The sequence below is a fragment of the Saccopteryx bilineata genome, chromosome 5 (genome assembly GCF_036850765.1).
Source record: "Saccopteryx bilineata isolate mSacBil1 chromosome 5, mSacBil1_pri_phased_curated, whole genome shotgun sequence".
NCBI classification, from domain to species: domain Eukaryota; kingdom Metazoa; phylum Chordata; class Mammalia; order Chiroptera; family Emballonuridae; genus Saccopteryx; species Saccopteryx bilineata.
Window position 1 is genome coordinate 221166679 of NC_089494.1, and position 12783 is coordinate 221179461.

Consider the following 12783-nt stretch of genomic DNA (forward strand, 5'->3'; position numbering starts at 1 on the left):
CTCAGCTGGACTGAACATTGGTCTCAGGTGCTGAGGATAGTAAGGTTGATTTAGTCATTGGCACCAGAAGGGGGTTGCAAAATGGAATCTGGTCTGGCCACATGCAGGAGTCTGTCTCTCTATCACCCCTCTTCTAACTTAAAAAAATATTGGACAAACATTTGTTGACTATGAAATAAACACTAGATGCTGCCTAGTCTTGGAAAAAATTGTCACTTTAGGAATCAACATGGATTGATTATTTCATAATTAGGGTGATTGGCCACATGCTCTATGACTATTAAATAATATTAAACTCTTCACTTTTCTTTATATTTTTGCAAGAACTTTATAAACATGCATTCTCTAAAAGTTTTTTCAAATTAAAGCATACTTTATCTTTCCTGTTTTCTTTCTGAAATGTCTTAACTTAAGACATTCAGTTAAGCAGAGCAGTGATTTTTCTTTTTAATGAGCTAAATACCGTAATACCCTATTGACCTGTTTTTCTACCTTCACCATTCTTCCCTACTAGATCAGAGAAAATCTGTTCTAAGAACTAAGCAATTCAGCAAATGTCTCATAAATATCCTGACAATAACAGAAATTTTTCATTATGTGTATGTGAAAAAATCTGGTGATAATTAGGTATAATAAACCTGCATCCTTTTCTCTCTTTTTAGCATGGCTTCTTAAATACAGTTCATCTTTTACAGTCTTACCTCTATTTCTAAAAAATCATCTTTTTTAAAAAGTATGGAAAGAAAACTATCAAAGACTAAACTTCTATTGAGCATCAGTCTTTGTAGAGTGAGGCATTATTTGGCTCTAAAACAATTCTTTTTCTGGAGTTTTGTATCCTGTTGATATTGGAAATAATTCCCATTTTTGAGTAAAAAGAGTGATCTGCCTTAACCAGCCAGGGGTGTAACACTGTCCTGGATTCCCCTTGGAACTTAAAGGGAGACTTTCACAATGTCCAGAGATCTTGTCCAGCAAATAAAGGAGGAGGATGTCCTCAAATTCCCTGCAGCAGGAACCCAGTTAAGTGACACCAACCTTGACTTCCAAATGAAACAATACATCTGCTAAAGGAAAAGTAATGAAGAGAACCTGGGAGAAGTTCCTGCTGGCACCTGGTGTCATTGTTGCCACTGAAAACCCAGCTCGGCCCTGACCGGTTGGCTCAGTGGTAGAGCATCAGCCTGGTGTGCGGGAGTCTGGGATTCAATTCCCAGCCGGGGCACACAGGAGAAGCGCCCATCTGCTTCTCCACCCCTCCCCCTCTCCTTCCTCTCTGTCTCTCTCTTCCCCTCCCGCAGCCAAGGCTCCACTGGAGCAAAGTTTGACCGGGTGCTGAGGATGGCTCTGTGGCCTCTGCCTCAGGCACTAGAATGGCTGTGATTGCGGCAGAGCCACGCCCCAAGACGGGCAGAGCATCGCCCCTTGGTGGGCATGCCGGGTGGATCCCGGTCGGGCGCATGCGTGAGTCTGTCTGCCTCCCTGTTTCCAGGTTCAGGAAAAAAAAAAAGAAAAGAAAGAAAACCCAGCTCATGTCAATATCACATCATCCAGGAATTCATCTCATCCAGCAAGCTGTGCTGGAGTTTTTCGCTTCCGCTGGAGCCACAGGTATTGCTGGGCACGTCGCTCCTGGAACCTTCCCTAACCAGATTCAGGCAGCCTTCCGGGAGCTGATACTTTGGTGGTTACTGCTCCCAGGGCTGAGCACCAACCTCTCATGCAGGCGGCTTATGTTTACCTGCCTACTATTGCTCTGTGTAACACAGACTCTCCTCTGTGCTGTATGTTTGCCTTCACTTTCAACAATGAGGGAGCTCTCTCAGTGGGTCTGATGAGGTCGATACTGAGCCAGCAAGTTCAGCATGAAGGTGCAGCAACATCTCCCATATGAGCCCCTGAGGGAGAACCCACCTGATTTCTACTACTGCACAGATCCTAAAGAGATTGAAAACAAGGTAGACTGCTAATGAAAAGGCTGTGACCAAGAAGGAATTTCAGGTAAATGGACTGCACCAGTACCCAAATTAATCGCTACTCAACCTGAGGTTGCAGACAGGTCTGAAGGTCTGTGTGCAGATGCCCTCCTGCCTATCCAGCTGTTCCCGACTGAAGCCGGGAGTGCTCATCCTGCTACAGAAGACTGATTCTCAGCTCACCCTGCTCCAGCCACTGAATGGGTAGGAACAACCACTGAGTGGTTTTAAGCTGTTTTTCCACAAACTCTTAAAAAACAACAACAAAAATAGAAGTAAGGTTAATGGAAAATAAAGTTTCAAAGAAAATGAAAAGGGAAAGACCATTTATTAAGTGCCTACTCTGTGCCATTTACAATGCTAGGTAGTTTACATTAAATATATCTTCAAAATTCACTTTTTTTTTGTATTTTTCTGAAGAGAGAAGGGGGAGGCAGAGAGACAGACTCCCACATATGCCCGACCAGGATCCACCCGGCATGCCCACCAGGGGACAATACTTGGCCCATCTGGGGCGTTGCTCCGTTGCAACTGGAGCCATTCTAGTGCCTGAGGCAGAGGCCATGAAGCCATCCTCAGCTCCCGGGACAACTTTGCTCCAATGGAGCCTTGGCTGTGGGAGGGGAAAAGAGAGAGAGAATGGAGAAGGGGAAGGGTGGAGAAGCAGATGGACGCTTCTCCTGTGTGCCCTGGCCAGGAATCGAACATGGGACATTCACATGCCAGCCGACATTCTACCACTGAGCCCACTGGCCAAGGCCTCAAAATTAACTTTCAGTAATTAATACATTGATCTATTATAGAAAATTCTAAAACTATAAACTGATATACTGAATATGTCTTTTATACCCTAATCCTTCAGACACCCATGTGTTTTCTGTTTTTTTAGACTCCAACATCTTTTCTTGCACACCTTCTGCAGATACTTTATGTAAGTGCCAAATGTGACACCAGGACTTCTCCACTACAAAGTTTGTACTCTTTCTATGAAACAGTTCTCAAAATACTACTTTATATCATGTTGGTTTTAGATATCATAACATCAAAACTGAGGAGGAAAAAATGTGATTATCTTTCAGTCAAAATTTGTCTTCTTGGGATTGCAAGTGCTTAATCTGTGCAGATTATGAAAATAGTAAGTAGTACATGAAATTTGGTGTACTGCATGGACTGACTTTGGAAAGCAAGTCCTTGGTCCATTAGTTGTGGGGCTTTAGAAACACTGTTTAAATTCTTGGAACTTCACTTTGCTTTTCTGCAACTTGATTGTGCAATCTAAAGCCTACAGCAGTGTTTTTCAACCATGGGCCTGTGGACCAGTCTGCCAGAAATTTCTTGACAATCCACAAAAAAGTTAACCATTTGACGTTGTATGAAGATTATAGACTCAGTGATCTTAGTCAAATTCACTTATGCATAGGGTGATTTCTGCCTTAACAGTCACTGAAATAATTTTATTTCCACTTGTCTTCATGTGTAAAAAGGTTGAAAACCACTTGCCTACAGAATAGAGGGATTAGCTCTCAGTCAAGTTTGCCAGGACACAAATCTTGGCTTCATCACTTTTTTTGTCACTGCGAAATGACTTAACCTTTCTATTCCTTACATTATTTATTCATATTATGGGAATATTAGTATTGACCATGTGGAATTATTAATAAAAAAGAAAATACAGCTTGACCACTGGTGGCACAGTGGATAGATACCAACTTGAAATGCTGAGGTCCCAGGTTGGACCCATGAGGTCACTGGCTTGAGTAAGGGCTCATCTGGCTTGAGTGCAGACTTGCTGGCTTGAGCACGGGATCAGCAACATGATTCCAAGGTTGCTGGCTCCAGCCCAAAGGTTACTGGCTTGAAGCCTAAGATCACTGGCTTGACTTGTGCTCTCCCCGCTTCTCAGCAATCAATGAACAACTAAAGTGACACAACTACAAATTGATCCTTCTCATCTCTCTCCCTTCCTCTCTCTCTAAGAAAAAAAGTTGCTGTGTTGGTTTGTAGAATCAATTACTATTTGACAATTTTTAAAAATTGTGTTGATTGCATTAAATGATAACTAAAAAGTACTGTACTTGGCACATAATAGTCAGTAAAAATAATGCTTTTTCTTATAAATCAGTAATAAGTTGCTTTATAGATCAAATGGTATATAATTTTATATTGGAGATCAGGATGGATAACATTTTTCTTTATGTGAAATTAAAACAATAGGAAATCAATTTAATGAAAAGCATAAATATGTTATTTTATATTTTTCATTGTTTTATGAGAAAGGTAGTCATGATACTATTAGAATTTAATCATTTTCTAGTTTAATCAATGGCCATGAAATATTTGCCTTATTATTATATACAAGTGGGGAACAGTGAAGACAAAAGAATATTCCTTAGATATATTATAGAAGGGGATATATTAAATAGTCAAAGTTTATGTAGAAGAATGAAAAATAAATAAACTTAGTTGCAACTTTTAAGGAAATAAACGTTTTGTTAGAGAGAACTCTTATTTCTTATTCTTCTGTTATATAACATTTATCCATTTTTTTCTTTTTTTTTGCAATTATAGTTACATTCAAAATTATTTTATATAAGTTTCAGGTGTATAGCATAGTGTTTACACTGTCATATACTTTACAAAGTGTTCCTCCTGCTATTTTTAGAACCTAACTGGCACCCTATGTAATTATCAAAATATTATTGACTATATTTCCCATACTGTATTTTACATCCCCATGACTGTTTTGTAACCACCCACCTGTATTTTTCAAACCCTTTACCTTTTTTACCCAGTACTCCAACCCCACTCTTTCTGGCAACCATCAGTCTCTTCTCTGTATCTCTGTGTCTGTTTCTATTTTGTTTGTTCATTTAATTTCTTTAGATTCCACTTAAGTGAAATCATATGGTATTTGTCTTTCTCTGACTGACTTATTCACTTAGCACAAGCCCCTCGAGGTCTGATCATGTTCTTGCAAATGGTAAGATTTTGTTTTTCTTCATGGCTAAGTAATATTCCATTCTACAGTCAACCCTCATCATATTGCAGTTCACTTTTCATGGTCTCACTGGGTCACAAATTTTTAAATTGTATATATTTAATTTTGTATCGTGGATTTTTTGCTATATTGTTGGATTTTGCAGTATATAAGTATTTTCATATATTTTTTATTTTAATTGTTTTGTGGTAAAATAAGCATTTTCTAGCCTAAAAAAATTGAAAATGCTTATAAGAGTGTGGGGAGGGTTTATAAAGCTTTAAAATATATAAATAATAAAATAAATATAAGGTCACTACTTAATGGATTATTGCCTCTCAGTGGGGTGGGGGGTTCTGGAACCTAACCCCTGTGATAGATGAGGGGTCACTGTATACTATATGTATCACCACCACTTTTTTTTTTTTTTTGTATTTTTCCGAAGCTGGAAACGGGGAGAGACAGTCAGACAGACTCCCGCATGCGCCCGACCAGGATCCACCCAGCACGCCCACCAGGGGTGACGCTCTGCCCACCAGAGGGTGATGCTCTTCTCCTCTGGGGGCGTCGCTCTGTTGCGACCAGAGCCACTCTAGCGCCTGGGGCAGAGGCCCAGGAGCCATCCCCAGCACCCGGGCAGTCTTTGCTCCAATGGAGCCTCGACTGGGGGAGGGGAAGAGAGAGACAGAGAGGAAGGAGAGGGGGAGGGGTGGAGAAGTAGATGGGCGCCTCTCCTGTGTGGCCTGGCTGGGAATCGAACCTGAGACTTCTGCATGCCAGGCCGATGCTCTACCACTGAGCCAACCGGCCAGGGCCAACACCACTTTTTTTTTATCTACTAGTCCAGAGGTCGTCAAACCACAGCTCGCAAGCAACATGTGGCTTTTTGGCCCCTTGAGTGTGGCTCTTCCACAAAATACCATGTGCGGGCACTACCTCGATAAGGAATGTACCTACTTATATAGTTTAAGTTTAAAAAAATTGTCTCTCAAAAGAAATTTTAATTGTACTGTTGATATTTGACTCTGTTGACTAATGAGTTTGCCGACCACTGTACTAGTCTATTGATGGGCATTTTGGTTGCTTTCATAGCTTGGCTATTGTGAATAACACTGCATGCAATAAGCATAGGGTTCATATACTCTTCTAAATTATCATTTGAGTTTCTATGCATACACACCCAGAAATGGAAATGCTGTGTCATAAGGCAACTTTATTTTTAATTTTTTGAGAAACTTTCCTATTGTTTTCTAAAGTGGCTGCACCAATTTGCATTCCCACCAACAGTGTAGAAGGGTTTCTATTTGTCCATGTCCTCACCAGCACTTGTTTGTTGTATCATTGATGACAGCCATTCTGACAGGTACATTCCTCTGATGATTAGTTGACATTGAGTATTTTTTCATATGTCTGTTAGCCATCTGTATGTCCTCTTTGGAGAAGTGTCTGTTCAGGTCCTCTGGTAATTTTTTAATTGAATTGTTTGTTTTTTGGTGTTGAGTTATAAATCTTGGATATTATCCTCCTCTTAAATGTATATTTGGCATATATAGTATACTATTCAGTGGGTTATCTTTTTATTTTGTTGATGATTTACTTTGATGTGGAAAAACATTTTAGAGAAAGCTCTTAATGAGCTGTTAGGTAGGGCTAAGAGAGCCCAAAGCTGAGGCTTTGGATATTCAGTAGGACAGAAGGCTGCATTCTACTCTGGAATAGGATATGATAGAAGAGGAACAGGATTAGATTATGAAATTTCAGTTGAAGAAAAGATAAAGGAATTTCTTCTTGAAGAACATTTAATTTTATTTGGTTTGTGCTTCTGTAGCATAAATTTTCTGTCTTCTGCAAAATTGTATATAAAATATTTTAGTGGAAATACAGGACAAGTCATTCTACTTGGGCCAGTGATGTAGAAAGAGGACATATGAGAGAAGTGATGACATGTTTCCTAGACTGAATTGTTTTAATAGGCGGAGATAGAGATGACCATGAGAAGCACCCTTAGGAAAGCCTGGCTCTTACACTCAGGGGACTGGAGATCTGCATTTATGATCTTGATTGTGAGAGGCAGGAAAAACCAGTTGATATCTGGTTTCTAGTTAGCAAAAAAACCCCAAAAAACTTCTAATAAATATTGTATTTGTTTTCTGTCATTACTGTAACAAATTACTACATATTTAGTGGCTTAAAGCAAAACAAATTTATTACTTACAGTTCCATAGTTCAGAAGTCTGACATGTGTCTCTTTGGACTAAAACCAAAGGATCAGCAAGGCTTGGTTGTTGGGGACCGAATAAATAAACAGGGTATTTTTGCAATCTGGACAGAGGTGCTGGGCCCAAACCCCACCTCATTTGCCTAGTTAACAAAGAGCTACCACTGAATCTCATTCGTCTCACCCATGTTCTCTGAAGGAGGCTGGAAGCTAGTTTCTTATTAGTGTAAAGTAGATTTGGATGGTACAGTGGGGGTTGTCTTTGAGTTGCCTTGGAAACTTAATTGAATTGCTGATGGATCACATTTTTTCCATGAATAAAAGTGGATGTGCTTCTGGGAGTACAGACATCATGGCTAAGGAACAGTAGAGACTGTTTGCCGTGGCGTCCTCCTGAACCCATCTGTGTGTATATATCTTTAAGTCCCTGTCTATCATTTATTTCAATTCCATACCTTTTCCCGTTCAGGACCCCAATATATACTTGTTGTGGCTGGACTGCGACACTTGGTTCCTTTCTGGAGGCTCGGGATCAGTTTGTTTCCTTGCCCTTTTCAGCTTCTAGAGGCCAACTACATTCCTTGGCTGGTGGCCCCCTTCCAACATCTTTAAAACCAGCATTAATGGGTTGAGACCTTTTTATTTTGCAACTTTCTGATCCTATTTGCATAGGCTTGTCTCCTTCTTGGGCTGGGAATAGGTCTCAGCTTTTAAAAACTGATGTGATTATAATGGGCCCATTTAAATAATCCTGGGTGATCTATCCTCTTAAGGTTCTTAACCTTAGTCACCTCTGCAAAGTCTCTTTTGCCATGAAAAGCAACAAATTCACAAGTTCCACAGACTAAAACGGGGACATATGGGAGTTGGGGAATATATTCTGCCTACCATATGCGCAAAAGCTGAAATAGAGAAAAAAATGAGTCTAATATGAAAAGTAGTGAATGAGTGTATTATGTACTCATTATCACTGATTGAGGAGAATCTTGGCATTTATTTTAATAATACCTTAAAACTGTAAGTATGAAAACAATTGATTTTTAGTTTTTTAGTGATAATACCTTAACATAAAGCCTATTCAAATATATTTTCCCAGCACTGACTAAGTGCTGCACTTTCTACTCTTGGAACTATGTTGTTGTATGTAGTGTACCTTCACTGTGGAGAAACAGCCGAAACATTTTTGGGTTTTTCTTGTTTGCAGCGCTGGCACTGAACTGTTTTCAGTTCAATGAATTAAAATCTTAGGAACTGTTTCCCACAGTGGTACTTTTACAAATGGTGATTAGGTGCTGTACTACTGTTAATATTGCACTTCGACTGAGTTCTTGGTAAAATACATATATTGACTTGCTTGCCTAGAGGTGCAATATTCTATTTCCCAGGAGAAAATGTGCAGTTTATTCACAGCTGCATTGTACACAAACACAAGCTTCTCCTCAGTTAACAACAGCCTGCATTTCTAATCCTTGTACATGCACATAAGAAGAGGCAAGGTAGAATAATGAGAATAGCCCTGGATTGCGAGCTAGTACCCTGAGTTCAAGTTGTGGAGGAAGTTGAACCAGATAATGACCAGGCTCTTCAGTTGGAGCATTCTAGTCTTTATTTTATTTATTAGTAATAGAAATCAAGGACAGCTTTTAACTGTATTCTGTATGGAAAGCCCTAGGCTTCATGAAGAACTGCTATTTCAAATTGATCAGTTTTCAGAATAATTGTTAGGCTCAGCACCTCGATAGATCACCTTTTATCTTCTTAGACTTGAAAAACACTACTAGCTGTATAACATGATCTATTGGTACCATGGCTTTCAAGCACATTGAAGGGTAAATAGGATAAGTCTGAAATATATTTTTTTCGTAAAGTAGAACTTAGGCCCTGATTGCATTGGAAAACATAGCTGTTAAGGCTTGAATCAAGTGTTGAACAACACAAAGCTCTTTTTATTCTACCAGTGGGGGACATAGGCAATATAGGCAATAAACACGTGAACAATAAACAATAACCTTAGATAGTGATCAGTTCCATTTAGACAATTATAGTTTTTCAAATGGAATACAGGCTATGCCAGAATGGTCTGGAAGGACTTATTTTAGAAAGTTATATTTGAACTTCTCTCTGAGTCATGTGAAGGAAGCAGTCATATGAGGATCTGGGGAAGAATATACTTAACACATTAAATACAAAGGCCCTGAAACAGAAAAACTTTGGTGCCTTGGTGAGAAAGGAATAAGACAGTGTGGCTGAATGGTGCCAAAGTAGGTGAAGTCCCCTGTGAGATGCTATTGAAAGGGCAAGATAGCATGTGAAGATCTCTTTTTTTTTTTTTTTTGTAATAAGAAGCCTTGGAAAGTTTTATTACAGAGGCAATATGATCTTATTTGCTTTTTAGAAAGGTTACTCTGGTAACTGTATGTGGGATGGACGAAACAAGGCAAAAGGAGAAGCAAAAAGACCAGAGAAAGAGGCTATTTCCAAGGTCCAGGTAAGAGTGGCTATGGTGAGGGTGCTAGCCACTGAGAAGCCCAAGTGTTGATAGTGTGAAATATATTTTTGAGTAGAATTGATATGTTTTTTTCAGTCTTTGCTTTTTTATCTTTCCCTCTCTTTTTCTTTCCATAAACACTGAATGGCAGGGTGTTAGTACTGGGACCTTAAGATAATTATGATACATTTCCTGACCTTAAAACAACAAAGACCGAGGGGGGAAGAGGGTTGTCATGGAGTGAGAGTGCAAGAGCAGACTTATACATGAGGATGTGTGCTCTGTGCTAAATGTAACATGATGATATGAACACTGTAAATGGGAGAATGATAATTCCACTGGGAGGAGAGATCTGGAAACTCTTCATCAGAAAGATAATGCACAGCTGAGTTTTAAAAGATGAGTAGGTGTTTGTTTGCTAGGCAAACAAAGATGGAAAGAGCACTCCTGGCAGAAGAAGCAGTGTATGCAAAGGCAAGGCAGCATGAAATAGCCTGGCATTTTTGAGGAACTGCAAGTCATGCAGTTTTGTATGGTTTGAGATTGAGAAGAGTAGGTGGATGAGTGGGTGGAAGGAAATGAGAAGCTAGATGAGAAATGTAGCTGAAAGGTAGGCTGGGGCTTGGACACTGAATGTCTTGCAAGCTCTGATAAGGAGTTTGGACTTTATCCCTTAGGCAAATAAGAATCTTTAATGGGATCTCTAAATAAGGAAGCTCTTGATCAGGTTTGATTTTTTTTGGAAATGTCATGTTAGCGGCTCAGAGGATGGATTAGGAATAAGATAAAACAAGAGATAAGCAGGATACTTTTTTTAAATTAGTAAGTTGATTTGTTTTAAAAGCAATTATTAAATTAGTTAATAATGGGCCACATTCCCAAAGTTTCATTTTTTATTTTCTTTTTTCATATATCTCTGTAATTCTAAATAAAAACAAAGAAACATATTTTTGTGTTAATGAGTAGTATTATTTTATGGAAAAAGTCCAATTTCTCACATAATTTTTAGAAAATTTGTGTAGCTATGTAAGTCTCATGTTGGGACCTGCCAGCCAGGTGGTCTGTCAAGTCCCTTCAACATAACAGAGCTTGTGACTGAAATTAATACATAGCCCTTTTTCCCTTCACTGATGTTAGAGAGAGGCCTAGTTCAGATAGCATCTATGCTGATATTATTAACTACCTTAATTAGTTCTCAGTGAGTCAAATGTGCTTTGAAGTTGCAGCCACCAAACTCCACCCATGGCAGGCAGGGTTTAGGTATAAATCAAATGAACACCATGTATAGATATGTGTATTGTTTAATAATGCTGTCACTGAAACACAGAGAGGAAATTGACTCAAGTAGGCGTGTCCTTTGGAAGTTCAGCAGCACCATAACATTACTGCAACTACTCTTACATTTGTATAATTTTTTTTAAGTGTGCAAGTTACCTTTACTAATATTTAGTAAATTCCATATTAAACAAAACATCTACAAAGTAGTCCTTTTCTCTTATCATTTGTGTTTCTATGACATCTGGTACTTTACAATTTGGTGAATAGCAAGTGATAAGACAAGATTGATGCAAACAACAACTTGGCATTGTGATCACTGAAACCACAATGTTTGTAATCCTCCTAGGCTGGATGAAGCATATGAAAAGTGGCATACAGCAGACTATTTGAGCACCTGTTTTCTTCTAAATTCAGTTAGGATAGTTTGAGAAGAGGCAGGAGAAAATGTTGATGGAATTCTGAGTTGCACACTCTTGAACCACAAGGCAAGCTGTGGATAACTCAGAAGCAAATGCAGCTGGAAAATTGGCCAATGCATGTCAGGATCAGCTCTCTGGGAGAAAGGGCTGAACTTGAGTCTAGACGGTTGCTTTCCCAGTAGTGTTTGAGGCAGTCACCAAAAAAAGGGTCATTTTACTTGTCCACAGTATTGAAAAAGCTGTTAGTTTAACATTATTGTCTTCCATCTTTCTCCTACACAAAGAAGTTGGTTTCTTCGTTATGACCCAGGACAAATGCCATTATTTCCACATTCTGATCTAACAAAAAGAAATAATTCCTCTTTTCCCATGATAGGCAGGCACTCTGAATGTTAAGTTTATAAATTAATGTCATGTTGTAAAAGATAAACAGACATATCTGCTCAGATGTCTTTAGCTTTGTACATGGGTAGGACACTTAAATCTATATACGGGCTACCAATTTGTACTATGTTAAAATTTATCTTTTTCTGGGTCTATTTCAGTTTGCTTTTTTAAAAAAGTTTTCTTTTGTCCTAAACACTATTGCCAGACGGTTATCATATTCAGATGTGAAACTGAAGAATTTTATTTGCATTCTCTGGTCAATTTTGAGATGTGTGTCTGCTTTGCTGTGATTAGTGTGGAGAAGAAGCAGCTGTGAGCAGGGAAGTGCTAGCAATGAAAAATTCACTCTTTTTTATTGCTGTTGGTAGAAATTGTCTAAATAACAGGTGTCTATCATCATAAATGTGAGAACATGTTCTTTTTATCACTGTGAGGGCCAGATCCAGCCTCTAGGTACTCATCTGAACTCAGAGAGAAGTCAGCTATACTCAGAATCCCTGAAAGTAGATTCGTCTTATACTGAGTCTGGGTTTGCCCTTCAATTGCTTCCATATGTAAAAATTACTCTCCTTAAGCATTTCTACCAACCTCTGCCATAAATCTCATGAATATAAACATACCACTGGCTTTGACATAATACAAAACTTCCCTTCAAAATGAAAACAGACTATTGACATTTAACACCTACAATTATAAGTAGCAGATGAAATAACTTCAGTTGTGAAAAACCCAAACCCTTTGTTGCTATTCTTGCTCCTAGCCCTGAAAATGCTGGACACTTTCACATTTCAGATATATTTGAAGCATTTTTATGCCAGTGGCAAGACACGACTGGCAACATGTAATATACTAAAGCCCTTTCTTATTAATTATTTTAATATAAAGTTACCAATTATGTGGAATAAGAAATCCTGACGCATGAGTGCACAGAAAAGCACGGAGCTGTGCCCCATGCGTGAGTCCGCTCTGCACACTCAGTGTTCAGATGGCGTAGCAAATTATTCTCTTTCCAACCATTTAGGTCATCAGAATCCACTTGC

General features: G+C 38.9%; 1 pseudogene; it reads left to right on the forward strand.

Annotated features, from left to right (window-relative positions):
• The first annotated feature begins 954 nt into the window (after positions 1-954).
• Positions 955-2207, forward strand: LOC136306651 (small ribosomal subunit protein uS2-like; annotated as a pseudogene).
• Positions 2208-12783: the final 10576 nt, after the last annotated feature.